This window comes from Lithobates pipiens, unplaced genomic scaffold, assembly GCF_037356315.1.
Source record: "Lithobates pipiens isolate NorthernLeopardFrog02 unplaced genomic scaffold, aLitPip1_a1.2 Scaffold_30, whole genome shotgun sequence".
Taxonomy (NCBI): domain Eukaryota; kingdom Metazoa; phylum Chordata; class Amphibia; order Anura; family Ranidae; genus Lithobates; species Lithobates pipiens.
Genome location: NW_027507791.1, coordinates 76,872,263 through 76,891,224, shown reverse-complemented (window position 1 = coordinate 76,891,224; position 18,962 = coordinate 76,872,263). Strand labels below are relative to the sequence as shown.

At 43.5% G+C, this 18,962-nt stretch overlaps 1 protein-coding gene across 1 annotated transcript in view; it reads right to left on the bottom strand.

The window, feature by feature from the left end:
• The window catches only part of BRF1 (BRF1 general transcription factor IIIB subunit), a 623,639-nt gene that overhangs the window by 448,006 nt on the left and 156,671 nt on the right, over window positions 1-18,962 (bottom strand). The window lies entirely within an intron of this gene.

Below are 18,962 nucleotides of genomic sequence, written 5' to 3'. Positions count from 1 at the left end.
AGCCCCGTGTCCTTCTGCAGCCCCGTGTCCTTCTGCAGCCCCGTGTCCTTCTGCAGCCCCGTGTCCTTCTGCAGCCCCGTGTCCTGTGCATGCCTCCGTGTGTCCTGTGCATGCCTCCCCGTGTGTCCTGTGCATGCCTCCCCGTGTGTCCTGTGCATGCCTCCCCGTGTGTCCTGTGCATGCCTCCCCGTGTGTCCTGTGCATGCCTCCCCGTGTGTCCTGTGCATGCCTCCCCGTGTGTCCTGTGCATGCCTCCCCGTGTGTCCTGTGCATGCCTCCCCGTGTGTCCTGTGCATGCCTCCCCGTGTGTCCTGTGCATGCAGCCCCGTGTCCTTCTGCAGCCCCGTGTCCTTCTGCAGCCCCGTGTCCTTCTGCAGCCCCGTGTCCTTCTGCAGCCCCGTGTCCTTCTGCAGCCCCGTGTCCTTCTGCAGCCCCGTGTCCTTCTGCAGCCCCGTGTCCTTCTGCAGCCCCGTGTCCTTCTGCAGCCCCGTGTCCTTCTGCAGCCCCGTGTCCTTCTGCAGCCCCGTGTCCTTCTGCAGCCCCGTGTGCCATTGTGTGCCATTTTTCACCGATCAGCATGTATCAGCATGTATCAGCATGTATCAGCATATATCAGCATGTCATAAAAACATGCCAGGATTCAAAAGCCGCAATTCTCCTCCTCGTCTGTGACAGACGGCGGCCATTCCACTGTTCAAAAGCCGCGCCTCCCTGTCTGTGATAGGCGGAACACTCAATTTCCCAGCAATCAGTGTTCCACCTATCACGGACATCCTCTCATCCTCGTCCGTAGTATGAGGATGAGCGGATGTCCGTGATAGGCGGAACACTGACTGCTGGGAAATTGAGTGTTCCGCCTATCACAGACAGGGAGGCGCGGCTTTAGAACAGTGGAATAGCCGCCGTCTGTCTGCACGACACGCTGATCAGGTAGGCAGACGGCGGTGACTCGAGTATAAGCCGAGGGGGGCACTTTCAGCCTAAAAAAAGGGGCTGAAAATCACGGCTTATACTCGAGTATATACGGTAGTTAACCAAAGTATGTAGAAAAATATACTAATGGCCTGAATTTATTTAGAAAATTAGATTTTTACAGTTTTTTTTTTTTTTTTTTTTTTTTTATTGGATATGTTGTATAGCAGAAAGGAAAAAAAAACATTTTGTGCCCCCAAAAATTATCTTTTTTTTGTTTATAGCTTAGTTTATTAGAAATTACATTTGATATATTTAATACGGATTTATAATAAAAGTAAGCTTTTTTGTTTTAGTGAATGTAATCAATCAGCAGACTATACCCCACCGCGATAGTGTTTAGAAATAGGACATGGAGGGGGAGGAAGTGCCATTTATCCCTGTGTATACACTCACATGTTACTCCGTAGTCACGTAGTCTGCACAGATAGGAAAAAGGAGGAAATGAAGAGCTTAGAAGGGAACTGAAACTGAACATGCTCAGTAGAGGATACCAGCTGGTGTACACCATCTCAAGCTGCAGTGGGGACACAGAGAAGACAGGAGGGGCAGCTGAAGGCAGGATCAACCAGGTATATTTCACTCTACACAAAACAAATGCTTTTAAAGGCTTTGTAAGCATGAACACTCTGTTATATAGCATGTAAATGGGAGTTTAAAAGGGGTTGTAAAGCTTCCTTGTTTTGTTCACTTTAATGCATCCTATACATTAAGGTGAAAAAACATCCAATGCTTACAGGCCCCCCTAGTTCACTTACCTGAGCCCTCGAAAGTCTCGTGTTGTGAACGCGCTGGCTTCTCGGCCGGGGCTTCTCGGCTCTTCATTGGATAGAGTGATAGCAGCGCAGCCATTGTCTCCCGCTGCTGTCAATCAACTCCAATGATGCTGGGGTGGGGTCAATTCCTGTAGTTGGTGCCTATGGATGACTCGGGAGAGCGCCCGCAAGGTAACCCCCTGGGAGAGTGCTTCCCAGAGGGGGTTATCAGAAGCAGGGAGGAGGGACCCCAGAAGACGAGGATTGGGGCCACTCTGTTCAAAACGAGCTGCATGGTGGAGGCAAGTATAACATGTTTGTTATTTAAAGAAATTAAAAAAGTGAAGCTTTAGTATCACTTTAATGACATTTTAATTATATAGATCTCAAATATAAAAAGACACAAAAGAGGAGTGTATTTGATTTTAGTACCTCTACAATTTCATGGCTAGCATTAGCACTTCCCTGAATAAATTATTTAACCTATTGTTTTGAGCCTTTTAGGGATGGCGAACCCCACTGCACAGCTCAAAACTACACTTCTTCCAATTATAAAATGATTTCAATGTACATTTAAAGATCTTTCCATGTCAAGAGCCTAAAAAATATATATAGAGCCACCTGCAATCTAGGAAACTGGTCAAATGAATTAAACGGAAAATCTATGCCTACTCAGAGATTAATTACTAAAATACTCCATCTTCATTTTCCAAGGAACTGAAAAGACTGAAAGGCCACCAAGTACATTACTGTGTGACGTCATCTAACCTGAGAGACTGACTGTCCTTGACCATACGTCATGCTCATGGCAACAATCTCTTCTGATTGGTATTCAATGTGTGCTAAAAGGAATGCTCAACAGGAAAATAAAATGACCAATAATAATATAATGAAAGGGCATAGTTTAACAATCTATTAAAGTCACCAATAATTGGTGAGTTTAAAATCTATTTCCAATGTTAATCCAATGTAAGTTTACAAGCTCACCTATGACCTTCTACAAAGGAGCTACAAGAGTGCATTTAAAGTGTCCCAAGATACTCTTCTTTTATACCTGCGGCAGTTCATTTGATGAACACTAGGTTAAAAACCCAGCAGTTTCATTAATCACTTGACCTCTGGAAGGTTTTACCTGTTATGACCAGGGCATTTTTTGCTATTCAGCACTGTACTAATTTAACTGGCAATTTAGCAGTCATGCAACATTTTACACAAACTCAATTTATATATTTGTTTCACACAGAGCTTTCTTTTGGGTGATATTCAATCATCACTGACTTTTATTTGTTATTATATAGATAAAAAAAATAAGACTTAGGCCCCTTTCACACTAACGTCCCGTTCAGGCCCGCCTGTCAGTTTTTCAGGCGGACCTGAACGGGTGCTCCATAGAGCTCTATGGAGCGTCGGATGTCAGCGGTGACATGTCCGCTGACATCCGACCCGCTCCGATCCGAAAAAGTGTGACGGAGGAAAAAGCTATTTTTCCATCCGTCTGCGGATCGGATCGGGTGACGACGGGCACTGCGGTCCGTCGTCATCCGATCTCCCATAGGGGAGAGCGGCGCTGTGACAGGTCCGTCCCTGCACAGTGTGCGGAGACAGACCTGTCATCTCCCTGCTCAGCGGGGATCGGCGGAGTGATCCCCGCTGAGCAAACGGACATCCACGGGGCGGATCAGAACTGATCCGCCCCGTGTGAAAGGACCCTTAAACATTTGAAAAAGAAAATATGTTCTACTTTGTTAAAAAACATTTCCAATATAAAAAAAAGAAAGAAAAAACAAAAAAAACAAAACAAACAAACAACAACATTTCTTCATTAATTTAGGCCAAAATGTATTCTGCTACATGTCTTTGGTATATAAAAAAAAATCCCAATAAGTGTATATTAATTGGTGTGTGCAAAAGTTATAACATCTACAAACTGGTACATGTACTGGAATTTAATGCAGCTATAGACGTAATACTGGTAAAGCTGCACAATTCTGGATAAAATGAGAATCACAATTTTTTTGCTTACAATAAAAATCACGATTCTCTCTCAATTCTGAAGAACATTTTTTACTTAAAAGATTTACAATCCCTGAACATTAGGTTACCAAACAAGATGGCAAAAAAATTAAGACTCAGTGCTTCAAATTTAAAGTCTTGCAAACCCTTACAAACCACTTTGATCTACAGGTAAGCCTAGATTAAGGCTTGCCTGTAGGTACAAGAAATATCTCCTAAACCTAGACGGTTTAGGAGATATTTACAAAAAGACAGTCACTGCTGCGCCGTAGACAGCAGTGTGCAGGCGCACTGAGCATGCCGCTGCTAACGACATCACTGGCTCCTGTGTCAGATAAGTGATGCATAGTAGCCTATTATGCTTTACCTTTGCAGGGAGACAAAGAGGAAGTAAATCAGGGTTTACATCCTCTTTAACCAGTTCCCGACTGGCGCGCGCTGATATAAGTTGGCAGAATGGCACAGGCAGGCATATTGGCGTACAGGTATGTCCATTTTTAAATGCCGCCCTGCCATCGCGTGAGCGCCACCGATGGCGCGCTCGCGTGCCGGTCGGGACACCCGTGAGTCTGGTCGCGATCGTCTCACAGGGCGGCTGAACGGGGAGATGCCGTTGTAAACAGCATCTCCCCGTTCTGCCTAGCAACAAGTGACGCTGATCTCTGCTCCATACGATTGGAGCAGAGATCAGTGTTCACCAACACAAAGGCAAGCCCCCCACAGTTAGTAACACGCCCCTAGGAACACTTAACCCCATACACTGCATTTGTATAGCATTGGTATCTGCATAAATGACAATGGTCCCAAAAATGTGTCAAAAATGTCCGATGTGTCCGCCATAATGTTGCAGTCACAATAAAAAAAATAAAAAATAAAAAAATCGCTGATCGCAGCCATTACTAGTAAAAAAAAAAAATGATTAATAAAAATGCCATAAAACTATCCCCTATTTTGTAAACACTATAACTTTTGAGCAAACCAATCAATCGCTTATTGAAATGAATTTTTACCAAAAATATGTAGAAGAATACGTATCGGCCTAAACTGAGGCAAAAAAAATGTTTTTTTTATACATTTTTGGGGGATATTTTAACAAAAAGTAAAAAATGATGCTTTTTTTCAAAATTGTTGCTCTATTTTTGTTTATAGTGCAAACAATAAAAACCGCAGGGGTGATCAAATACCACCAAAAGAAAGCTCTATTTGTGGGGAAAAAAAAGACGCCAATTTTGTTTGGGAACCACGTCGCACGACCGCGCAACTGTTAGTTAAAGCGACAGTGCCGAATCACAAAAAGTGGTCTTAAGCCAGCAAAATGGTCTGAAAGTGGTTAAAGAAATGTAAAAAAAAAAAAAAAAAAATTAGACATATCTCCATCTCCCACTGACTTCATTTGCACACCAAAGTTCATCCCTTTCATCTGTAAGTGAACAAACAGAAGGAAACAATGTTTTTTTTTAACCTGTCTCTTTCAGCACAGAGCGGCTACTTTTTATTTTTTTATTTTATTTTTTTACATGGATCATGGAAATGCTGGATTAAGACAGTGTGGGGAGGAGTCAAATCGAGATCACAATCTTAACAATTAATCGTGCAGCTCTAAATGTCAGTGCTCAGCGGCATATAGTGGGATTACGATAAGGTGGCAGGAAATCTGGCACTAACTCACCCTGGCTGGGAAGGTCACTAACTGACCTTGACATCGCTAGTAACACCAATACAGTGATTATATTGTACACTGACACTGTACTAATGACACTGGCTGGGAAGGGGTTAACATCTAGGGGCAGTCAATAGGTCAACTGTGTGCCCAACAATGTGCAACGTGTGCTGCTTTTACTTATTAGTCTGCTGTTTTTTCTCCCAAATTGCTGTTCCTACAGTGCCTTGCAAAAGTATTCACCCCCTTGGCTTTTTACCCATTTTGTTACATTACAGCCTTTAGTTCGAAGCTTTTTTTTGATCTGAATTATATGTGATGAATCAGAACACAATAGTCTAAGTTGATGAAGTATAATTAAAAATATATACATAAAACTATTTTTCAGAAATCAAAAAAGAATTGCCATGTGCGCATGTATTCACCCCCTTTGTTATGAAGACCATAAAAAGCTCTGGTGCAACCAAATACCTTCAGAAGTCACGTAATTAGTGAAATGATGTCCCCCTGTGTGAAATCTAAGTGTCACATGATCTGTCATTACATATACACACCTTTTTGAAAGGCCCCAGAGGCTGCAACACCTAAGCAAGAGGCACCACTAACCAAACACTGCCACAAAAGGAACTCTTCAAACAAGTAAGGTACAATGTTGTTGAGAAGTACAAGTCAGGGTTAGGTTATAAAAAAAATATCCAAATCTTTGATGATCCCTAGGAGCACCATCAAATTTATCATAACCAAATGGAAAGAACTTGACACAAGAGCAACAATGCCAAGAGACGGCCGCACACCAAAACTCACAGACCGGGCAAGGAGGGCATTAATCAGAGAGGCGGCACAGAGACCTAAGGTAACCCTGTAGGAGCTGCAGAGTTCCACAGTAGAGACTGGAGTATCTGTACATAGGACGACAATAAGCTGTACGCTCCATAGAGTTGGGCTTTAGGGCAGAGTGGCCAGAAGAAAGCCATTACTTTCAGCAAAAAATAAAAACGGCATGTTTTGAGTTTGCGAAAAGGAATGTGGGAGACTCCCAAAATGTATGGAGGAATGTGCTCTGGTCTGAGGAAACTGAAATAGAACTTTTTGCCCATCAAAGAACTCGCTATGTCTGGCGCAAACCCAACACATCACATCACCCAAAGAACACCTCCAATGAAACATGGTGGTGGCAGCATCATGCTGTGGGGATGTTTTTCAGCAGTCAGGACTGGGAAACTGGTCAGAGTTGAGGGAAAGATGGACGGTGCTAAATACAGGGATATTCTTGAGCAAAACCTGTACCACTCTGTGTGTGATTTGAGGCTAGGACAGAGGTTCACCTTCCAGCAGGACAATGACCCCAAACACACTGCTAAAGCAACACTGGAGTGGTTTAAGGGGAAACATGTACATGTATTGGTATGGCCTAGTCAAAGCCCAGACCTCAATCCAATAGAAAATCTGTGGTCAGATTTAAAGAATGCTGTTCACAAGTGCAAACCATCCAACTTGAAGGAGCTGGAGCAGTTTTGCAAGCAGGAATGAGCAAAAATCCCAGTGGTAAGATGTGGCAAGCTCATAGAGACTTATCCAAAGCAACTTGGCGCTGTGATAGCCGCAAAAGGTGGCTCTACAAAGTATTGACTTTAGGGGGGTAAATAGTTATGCATGTTGACTTTTTCTGTTATTTTGTCCTATTTATTGCTTGAAGATGATTTTTTTTTTATTGTGATATATGTTGTTTGCTTCACAATAAAAAAAAAAAAAAAAAAAAAACACATGTTCAAAGTTGTGGGCGTGTTCTGTAAATTAAATGGTGTAAATACTTAAACAATCCATGTTAATTCCAGGATGTGAGGCAACAAAACACGAAAAATGCCAAGGGGTGTGAATACTTTTGCAAGCCACTGTATGTACTCAGAGTTCTGTGTGTTTGGAAACACAGAAATCTGCGTGTGACTGAACACAGCCGATCAACCAGGTTTCAGCTAGAGTCATTGGCTGAAATCGGCTGCCAAACTCATGCTGTGTCCAATCAACAAGGCAGACCTCTGTTCTGTCAGTAGGGAAGGCATTGATCCTGTGTTTCTGCCAAGCAGGGACATGGTTCTATTCCCTCCCTTAGTGGAAGCACCTCCCCCACAGTACACAAACACAAACACAGACTAGGAACACATTTAACCCCTTGCTTGCCCCTGCTGTTAACCCCTTCCCTGCCAGTGACATTAGTACAGTAACAGTGCATTTTTTAGCACTGATCACTTTATTAATGTCACTGGTCCCCAAAAAGGGTGTCAGTGTCCAATTGTCTACCGCAAAAGCTAAATTAAACTGACCTATTGTCGGTACCATTAAGAAAGTAGTCTCTCTTTATTTTTAAGTCCCCCCACCCCCAAAGCTTCGTTTTTTCCCTGTTCAACAGAAGACAGTCGTGAGACTGGCTTCGGAGTTCAGCTTTAATTTGTTGGTCACTTATGTAGAGGTCAGATAAATGGTCTAGTCCATCTAACACGAACATGTCCAGAAGATGTTGCTGTCCAAGGTCCACAGATAGAGGGGACACCCTAATGGGCAGTACATATAGTAAGAAAATTGGACAAAAATTTCTGTAAGGATTGGTCGATTATCTGTTCACAGGTGCGAGCTAGAAATTTTTTATCGTAGGTTAACACAACATCCAATTTTCAGTCAATGTGCACAGTATTTGTCCAGAAATAATCAAGCATATTTGGTGCACGCCGCTGGAAGGGTCACGTACAATATATCAATTCCCTGGGTACTACGCATCTACTGTACGTTTGACTACTTTTGCATTTGTTGTTCGAGAATTTTCATACAAGTTAATATCATTCTTGGTTACCTCAGGATATGCACCTTCATAGAAAATCTGATGATAGTTAGTCTGATATTCTCATAGCTTGTACTAGGCTTTAGACCGGAAGCGTGTTTCTGGCCAGATCACCAGGTTAAAAATAATGGGGAAAACAAATAAAGCAGAAAATGAATCCACACATGACGAGTGATGCTGCCTCAGCACAGTTCTGGATCAATAGAGGGCCCAGGTAAGTACGGAGGGGGGGGGGGGGGCTGTAGAGAGCCGACACTGATTTTTATTTTTTTTAAAGGCTCAAGGTTTTTTACCTTCGTACATTCTATGCATGAGGATAAAAAACCTCTGTGCAACAGCCCCCCTAATACTTACCTAAGCCCCATCACAAGCCAGTGATGTGCACAAGTACCTCAGCTCTCCGGGACTCTCCGCCCTCATTGGCTGAGTCCATCACAACCAGTGAGCCAATGAGGAGAGGGAGGAGGGGACAAGCTGTGGCTCTATGTGTAAATGCCTGATGAAGTGGCCCTGCAGGGCTCCAAAACATTGCCTTATGTGTACTATGTGACCACAAAAATAAAGCTTTGGCCCCTATTTGGGAAATCCTTGGTGTGCTGGTGACATTTCTCCACTTGGATTGTCTGCAGTTTCCAGCCTGTGGTCATTACAGCACCCGTTATTACCGAATAGCCCTTTTCAGGAATGTGTGCGTAGGTAATATTGTGTTTGAATGTGTGTGAATGAACACATGGAACAGTGGCCCGAGAAAGAGGATGCTTGAGTGTCCTCACAGCAAAGTGCTTGCCGTGGGGGCACTCAGCAGGAGGGGGGGGGGGGGGGGGCAGGAACACCGGTGGGGGGACCTGAGAAGAGGAGGATCCAGGCTGCTCTGTGCAAAACCACTGCACAGAGCAGGTGAATATGACACATTTGTTGTTTAAAAAAAAAAAATAACAAGCCTTTAATATCACTTTAATGCAAAGAATGGATTGAAGTGAAAAAACAAAACAAAAAAAAACTGAAGGCTTTAGAACCACTAACATTCTTTCCCTGTTTTCTTCCTCGCCTTATAAATCCCATTACATTCAGTAATGGGGATTTCCCCTCCCCCACTCTCCCTTACGAGTCTGTATCCTTTCAATTAAGCCCCAGGCCTGTGAACTCTTATACCACTTTCCTATCCTCCATCTCTCCTGTTGGTTGTCAAAATGTTTTTAAATAGTTTTGTTGGTGCCACGTAGGACGTGCAGGTCAGGGGTATAACTAAGGCACTGCATGTCTGACATTGCAGAGCTGGTTATTTCAGTGATACCTAAGGGACCACAAAATGCTTTCAGGATAACGCGGCGTCAGGCACAATGCTTTGGTAATGCACCGTCAGGCACAAAGCTGTCGGGGTAACGGGCGTCATGCACAATGCTTTTGGGTTAACGGGGCGTCATGCACAATGCTTTTGGGTTAACGGGCCAGCATGCACAATGCTTACAGCAGGGGTGCCCAACCTTTTGAAGAGCGAGGGCCACTTAAGCGACTTGGTAACCGGTCGCAGGCCACAATGAGCAGAGCAGGCGGATAACGGGTCCATGCAGAGTGGACACGGACACAGCCCACGCTACTCTATGGGTCCACCGATCCGATCCGCCCTAACGGAAGGGGATTGATCCCCTCTGGTTTTTTTTTTGTTTGTTTTTAACGAATCAGATTGGTGGTAGGCAGATGTAAAAGGACACAAATATGTTTACATCTGCCGTTTCATAGAGGTGAAGGAAGGGTTCGATTAAGTTGGACCAATTGTGTGAAAGGGGCCTTTCACACTAATGCAGCGCAGTGCACCCGTGTCTTTCCTGCAGGTTAGCTACACTTTGCCATAGACTTCTATTATATCCTGCAGGTGTGGTGCACTTTCTGAAAGCTCACCCAACCCGCACGTAATAACAGAAGTCTATGGCTCAGTGCAGGTAATCTGAAGGTGCACTGCGCCTGCTGATCAATTTGAAAGCAGCCCGGTAACCACTGCGCAGATATGCCCATATACACTGCAATTTTAGTAAAAAACTGGCCTTTAAATAACAGTCTTCCATTCAAGTACTGCCTGCTGTTGCTGCCCCCTGCAGAGTTCATTTGTTATCACTCCGCCTGTGGCACGAGACGGAGCTATACAGGAAGCATCAGCTTATACAGCTCTGCTCCACAGCTGCTTGCTTTGCCGGCTTCATTAACAACACAGATGCTCTGGGATGGCGGGTCTACAACCCATGATCTAGGCTTGCCAATCTGCCACCCCACAGAAGGAGACGCGGGCCACATCAGAGGGCTCCGTGGGCCACATGTGGCCCCCGGGCCACTGGTTGGGCACCCCTGGCTTACAGGGTAATGGGGCGTCATGCACAATTCTTTCGGGGTAACGGGGCGTCATGCACAATGCTTTCGGGGTAACGGGGCTTCATGCACAATGCTTTCAGGATAACGCGGTGCCATGCACAATGCTTTCAGGGTAACGCGATGTCATGCATGACGTGATGGTTTGGGGAACTTTGCTCTTTAGGTATCATACCACTGAGTGAATGTAATTTATTGTGTGACTGGAGCTGTATTGTAATGTAGTTATGTGTTGCCTTGCAGTATAGGATGGAATGTACTCTAATTAGGCATTTCATTTTTATTTTTTTTATATATGGAGCTTCGTTTTATGCTTCAAAGTAAACAGATGTGCTGCACATAACTAGGGACTAAATTCCAACTTTCATTTAGAAAATACCTAAATCCTTAGTGACTGCTACAGACGACGACCTATCCTTCCTTTCCTCGCGTAGCTACAAATCAGCCCTGGTTGGTTTGTATCATACAGGATGGGGAACGCAAAGGAACTGCGAGAGAAGCTGTGAACAATACAATGTACAAGTCCCAAAAGAGCAATAGGAACTTCATGAATTTCATTACCGCCACTAATCTCTACATGACCAGGCTGTGCAACAACGGCACAACATGGGGGATGGGGGGGTCTGCCATTTTGTGAAGCTGTGAACCAGAGCCAGGTGCTGCAAGACTTGCATAGGTTATCTCCAACAAGAAACAAACATCTTGTGTCTTGTGGGGAAGGAAAAAAAAAAGAAATCAACATATGTTCAACAAGACTATTGATTTATATATTCTGGGTTATTAGCGGCACGTTCAATTAAAGCAGAGAAGAATTGAACGTATTGGCTCGGCTTAGCTCTAGTCAAGTACAAAATGGCTGCAGTCAAATTCTTCTTCTACTTCATGGGGAGAAAATAACATTACGGTAAAATCGTGTAAAGTGTTCTTGTGATATTGTTTTCGTTTTTCACAAATATACTTATTCCTGACAGGAATCCGAGTGTGGGAGGAAAAATAATGGAGCAGGTATGAGAATACCAACATAGGCTTAAATAAAGAAATTGCAGGTATGCTGTGACGGAAATTTGTTATAATTTTCAATGTATCTGGCTGCGAGTAACAATGTGTAAGGTTCAATGAAACTCGACTGTATTTAGAGAAAAGCAGTGCGCGGATGTTATTCGCTCATCACTTTAACTAAAAATAACCGGTTCAAAAACAAGATATCAGCGTTTCAACGGCCACTTTGTCCTATTCTATACACATGTTATTTAACTCCTGACTACTCTTAAAAGGAACAGAAAGAGGTAATCCCTGATGCCGCATACAGGTGACAACCTCAGCCTGTGCTCCAACCAGGCCACGTCCCAACGCATTTCACTCTCCCCTACAGAGCTTAATCGTGGGGATTAAAGGAACCATAGAGAGAAGTGTTTATAGATAAATCTTTGCTCTGTACAGATTTATTCATGGTCATAGTAGACCATGTAGAACTATTTTATGTTCCATGAATACCATTAAAGTAGCGTTGACCAATGCATTGTTATTTATACCAGCGGTTAAAAGTGGATCTTCGTTGTTGCGCAGAGTAGAAGACATTAAAGCACTGGAAGATCTAGTTCTCACAGCCCAACACAAACAAGACAAACATTCCAAAACCTGGTTATTATGGAATATGTTCATTTTTTCTGATGAAGGACGAACCTTACTGAATTCTTGAGGGTCACGCAGAAGCAGACCTACTACAGGGCGACGTCCTTGCCATGTCCATCACGTGTTGAATACCCACAACCCCCCCCCCCCCCCCATTTCTTCTCTACTTTGTTTGTTTCACCTAAACTAATGGTTTTATTTTCAGTTACTGTGAGGCTGTCCTTTCCCTCCAGTTCTGCTAAGGTCATCGAGTAGTCGTTAGTCCGACTGGGTACACCAACCAGTAATTATAGCAATATTGCGTATATATCTGTATAAGCGGTATGGACTGGTTTTTGGGCCAAATAGTATGATTTATACAATGAGCTACCGAGTCCTTTTCTTTTGTTTGACATATGAAATGCTACCCTTCCTGGAGACTGAACACGAGCATTCTATTGAAGACCTCCGTATCTGTTAAAATGTCGAATGTGACCACTGTTGTACTGTACCTTTCTGTACTCTTTTTCTTTGTAATTTTCAATAAAAATGTATATTTGAAAAAAAAAAAAAAAAAAAAAGTGGAAAAGTAGATCTTCACCCTAAAAACACACGGGTTGATTTATGAAAACTGGAGTGTGCAAAATCTGATGTTACTCTGCAAAGAAACCAATCGGTTTCCAGGTTTCAAAGTTTAATTGGAAATAATGATTGGCTACCATGCACAGCTGCAACAGATTTTCGTAAATCTCCCCCATTATCTCCCATTGAAATCTTTCCCCTCTCCAATATTAGAAAGCCAACTTTTCTTCTTTTCTGTTTCTATTTACTTCTTTTGTCAATACCCTCCCCCCTGCCCAATTCTCAACAAAGTGAGAATGAGGTTTGCAGCACCTCCTCTAGCCTTCTGGAATAGTCACATCTCATATCACAGGAGGCAACAGATCGCCAAACTGATGCACATGCTTGGTCTTTTCTCTCCTTTCCAGCTGCAAGATCACATCAAGCACCGTGACGATGGAAAAAATAAATAAATAAATTAAAAAAAAAAAACGGCAGCGTTCAGGCAAGCATCAAATGATTGTCAATACCTTATTGGGTTGCTGTTCACTTTCAGAGAACAGGACCACCTGTACTCCAGCCAATGTCTAATGGGTTCCGGGCAGTCAATAATTGCTATTTTATCCACCTTCTTGCCTCTCTCAGGGTTCCTGATCCATCCCATAGTCCCCCATTCCCACCTGAGCATGTTGTATCTTGAAGCCTGAAGCTACAAAAACGCTGGAGGGGAAAAAATCTATTCTCAATGGAGATGGTTCACATCTCCACTCCAAGTCGCCTGAAGCCGAACGCCTGAAGCTCAAACAAGTTCTGGACCCTTTTTTGTCGCTGGAATCGGGCGGATTTGGGAGTTTTTATTCTTTTTACATTGGTGACTTTTTGCCCTGCACAAAATCGCAGCAAAGCATGGTAAAAAGCACCACAAAACCGCGGTAAAAAACACAGCAAAAAACGCTGCAAAATTACACGATTTTCTGCCTGAAAACGTTATGTTCATGTGTGAATGGGGCCTTAGGGGAGTGCTAGTTTTCAGGAATTACTCATGGAGACAGAAAAAAATACTGATTTTTTATGCATTTTAGTACGTAGTTTATTTTTCTAATCTTTTCAACTATGTACCATTTGCTACTTCCACTTACTCTCTGGAGTGCGATAGCATGTTAATTATTGTTCTTGTACCCATGCCTACTTATGTATTGCTTGTGGAATTTTTTACTGAATAACTTTAATAAAAAGATTGAAAGAAAAAAATGGCAGCGTGTGCTATGAGAGTTGCGAATGGGACAACTCTGAATCTGAAGGCCTTCTAAGTATATTTATTCTTCAAAAATAAGGCCACATTTATCACAAGACACAATAATAATCGATAATGAAAATCGTTGTCAACGATTTTCATTATTGATTAGTTGGTCCGCACCATGCGATCCGCGGAGCGGGCCGCAGCCTTAGAAAAGGCTGCGGCTTTGGCCTAGCTCCGGAGCTGGTGGCCATCTTGGTACACCCGGCGGCGGCGAGCTGCGTGCTGACGTCACCCCCAGCGCGTTGTTCAGCCAGTGTCAGCCCAAGTGAAGGAATTCTGGAGGAGTCACGCTGGATGCCTTGCCTGCCCTCATTCAAAACTTCTTTTATGCAGGTACCACTACATTTATTACCTAATCTAACCTAATAACTACTATTTATTAGATAGTAGTTAGTTATCATCTAATCCTATCTAAGCCTTTCCACTTGCTCGGCACAGCCACATTGTTGATTTAAATAAAAAGGTACAACACTATCTCTCCCCCCGCAATAAAATGCAGCTTATTACAAGCATAAAAACATAGCATATCACTGACGATTTGCGCCAATAGGCATCCCGGGACTCATCACGGCGGTCTGTTTGGAGGAACTTTGATCGGTGGTGAGCTTGGCGCAAATCATCAGCGATATGCTGACTATGTTTTTATGCTTGTAATAAGCTGCATTTTATTGGGGGGGGAGATAGTGTTATACCTTTTATTTAAACAATATGGCTGTGGGGGGTGGAGATAGTGTTATTTTTTTTTGCTAAACCGAAAATTGATCCGATCCGTGACTCTGATCCGAGGAACGATCCGATCCGTGAGTTTTTTGATCCGTTGCACCCTTAGTCCGCACCTTCCCCCCTGCCAGTCTGTTAGAATCCTGTGTATCCTTCCGTGCCCTACGCATGCACCACGTCCATGAGCATGCAGCTACGCCTGCTTGCATTCTCCACCCAGCTGACGTCCCGCCAGCAACACGCCTGCGCTGCTTTCGGCTCCTCCCCCCCCACCCAGCAGCCTTCTGATAGACCCGCCGCAGAGTGCAGGCGCGGCAAGCCCTCGCCGGGCCGCTTTCCAGCGCTGCCGTGATTGGAGGTTGTGCTCTGCACATGCGTGCATCCATCTCCCGGCTTTGGGGTGCCCTTCGCTCCATTCGGAGGAGTCGGCCGAGTCACGTGTGGCGGGTGCGGACTCAGACTCCGCCCCACACCACCCCGGTACACCGAGGAGGAGCCGCTGTCACCATGAAGGGGTGAGAAAACCCGAGACACCAGAGGGGGCGAGGGGAGCACTGAGAGGAGGTGGGGCAGTGACACCATGTGAGAGGGGAGAAATGTGTCATCTATACTGGGGGGGACGTGTGTGTGTGTGTGTGTGTGTGTGTGTGTGTGTGTGTGTGTGTGTGTATACACACACACATATATATATATATATATATATATACACACACACACACACACACACACACACACACGCATATACATATCCCCCTTTTCAGTTTTTTTTTATCCGATTAATCTAAAAAATAATCGGCCGATTAATCGATTATGAAAATAATCGTTAGTTGCAGCCCTAGACATCAGGACTTTTTTTTCCCCTCAAAGGGTTAAGTGTTTCTCGCTGCTGCCAGATATATTATCCTTTTATGTACTAGAGCAGGGATTCTTATTCTGGGGTCCACAGACCTTTCAGTGGTCCATGGATGGGTTTCAGGTGGCCCATGAGGGTCAGATAAAAACATTTATATTCACTTTACAGCCCTCCCTTGTTACAATCAATGGTTTCCCATTAAAATAAACTAAAGAAAACGCACCCTGCCACTGTTTGTAGCAGCAACCTCCAAGCATCTCTTGACTTGTTGTTGGCTCATGTTTACCATTTAACCACTTACAGACCGGACCATTTTGCTGGTCAAAGACCAGACCACTTTTTGCGATTCGGCACTGCGTCGCTTTAACTGACAATTGCGTGGTCGTGCGACGTGGCTCCCAAACAAAATTGACGTCCTTTTTTCCCACAAATAGATGTTTATGTGAATATTTCTGGAGAGGTGGTCCATAGTTTTCATCAGATTCTTCAAGAAGTATGACTAGAGTTCTTTTGCCCATGTGTCTCATAGGGTCACAGAAGTGCCCTTAGTTCTGCACTTCTGTATCTCAGATTCAGCCAACAAAGAGTTAATGATGGGTTTTACTTCCTCTTTTGTTCCTTGCAAAGTAAAAGAACAATGGGCTAGTATGCAATGTGCCCTTTCTTTAGGGCACATGCAGGTTTAGGAGATATTTCCAGTACCTACAGGTAAGCCTTATTATAGGCTAACCTGTAGGGAAAAGTAGTATGTAAGGTTTTACAACCACTTTAAAATCCGCTGCTTGCTGACACCACAGTTGGTCTAGGCCAGTGATTCTCAACTAGGGTTCCTCCAGAGGTTGTTAGGTGTTCATTCACCATTGGGCAATTTCTGCCTCTCAGATAAGTTTCCACTGACACCATTGATCTGTAAGGAGGTAATTCTTCCCAATGACCACAAGTGTAAGGACCTTTCTTCCTACTGACCATCACACTAATGTATCAGGAGTTGTAGATTTCTAATATTTAACAGGGGTTCCTCAAGACCGGAGAACTATTTCAAGGGTTCCTCTGTGTTGAAAAGGTTGAGAAAAGCTGGTCTAGGCTCTGCAGGAATCCCGACAATAATGTGGGGATCTGCCCCAGATGCCTAACCAACAGCTGGTTCAATCCTCTTAGCAGGCCACTGAGTGCCAGGTGCTCCTGCCCTGCAACAACCATTGGCCACCCAATGACCAAAGGAGGAAGACACCAGGGTTGGAAGAAGAATCTGATAAGGTGGACGTTGCAGCAATGGAGGAGCGACAGACAGCACAGCCGAGGCACTTGGATAATGCTGCAGTCTTGTAAGGCTCATTGTTTCCAATTAGATCCTATAAGGACTACAGATCACCTCCCCTGTGCTACTGCTAGAACCACCAGCTGAAAATAAACAGAAAAAAAGCTTGAAAAAGAAATGCAGCTACCACATCTAGGACCAGTAAAGCTGCATTATAATAAAACGTCTTTTCTTGAATTTAGATATGCTTTAAACTGTGAAACGTGTACTAACAGGAAAAAGTACTTCTAGCCCATAACAATCAGAAAGAATCCTTGCTTCTTTTCCAACTGCAGTGAAAGTTTCCCTCAGGCTTGTGTTAATGTTGGGATCTGTGTGTTTCTCCTCATTGAGGGCCGGTTCACAAAACAATTTTGTGATTGAGATGCGTTTCTGCATGCACATTGATGCATTTTTTGCGTTTTCAATGAAGCCAGTGCGTTTTTCAGCTTTTTATTGTCAAATTTCCTGGATTATTTTTGCTTTAATGCATTCTGGTTCATTTTTTGTGTGTTTTGAAGTGTTCCATGCAGCATGTTGTGTCTACTTTTTTTTGACTGCACTGGAAAGCACTACACTGGTGTTAAGTATGCCATTGGAAACCATGTTAACTAATGTCCATGCGCTTTTGATGCAATTTAAAAACACACTGGACAGCATGAGGTGTGAACTGGCCCCCAGCCAACGAAAAAAAAACATCAAGGTATACCCTGCTTAAAGTGTTACTAAACCCACAACAGTAAAATCAGTCTGTAAAGCATGCTTGTTATACTCACCGTGGAACCTAAGGGGTTAACCCTCTGCATTGTGTAAACAGCTGTTTTATCCTGTCTTCTCTGATCCTCTGCTTCGTCCACAGTCCCCAAACCATCTCCTGGTAGAACAGAGCCTGTGGGACAAGCTGCACATGCTCATTTGGTGTGTATTGATAGTTTTAGTTTTGTTTTCTTGGGTGGATACATGTGATCAGCACAGGGCCAATCAACAATGTCCAGGCAGTGGGTCAGGGGACTTACCCTCTCATAGGACATTCAGGAGGAGAATGAAAACTCCTCCTACAAGCTTTAACCACTTCCGCCCCAGAAAGGAAAATTTATGTCCCTTTTCCCCACAAATAGAGCTTTCTTTTGGTGTTATTTGATCCCCTCTGCATTTTATTTAATTTTTTTTGCACTATATACAAAAAGAGTGGCATTTTTTTTTTAAAAAAAGAGAAAAAAAGTTTTTACTTTGTTATAAAACATTTATATTAAAAAAAATAAAACATTTATTCATTAGTTTAGGCCAATATGTATTCTGTTACATATTTTTGTTTAAAAACATTTTAATAAGTGTATATTGATTGCTTTGCGCAAAAGTTATCATGTCTACATAATAGGGGATAGATTTATGGCATTTTTATTATTTTTTTTTTTACTAGTAATGGCAGTGATCAGTGCTTTTTAGCGAAACTGTGACATTGCGGCAGACAGATCAGACACCTGACATTTTTGACACTTTTTTGGGAACCAGTGACATTATTACAGTGCTAAAAATATGCACTGTTATTGTACTAATGCCACTGGCAGGGAAGGGTTTAACATCAAGGGCAATCAAGGGGTTAAAAGTGTTCCCTGCAAGTGTTTTCTAACTGTATGGGGGATTTTGTGACTGGGGAAACACACAAATCCATCTTCCTGCTTAGCAGAAAGACAGGATCTGTGTGATCTCCCCTTTCAGAAAGGAGATCTGCCTTGTTTACACAGGCCGATCCCTGTTCTGTCACTGCGGGGAATGATCGCGGATGGCTAGCGGACATAGTCAGTCGGACCACCGATTGGCTCCCCCCCGCTGCCAATTGGACCGAGTTCCCGAGCCTACGTACACCTACTGCGATTTGCGGGATCGTGCCACCTTGCCGCAGTATGACGACGGCGGTAGGTCGGCAAACTGTTATCAAGACACTGACAGAAGTCACAGGACTGCTAATTTCTGATGAGAAAAGGTATTCAGCATACTCATTCATTCATACTAACAAAAACTATTG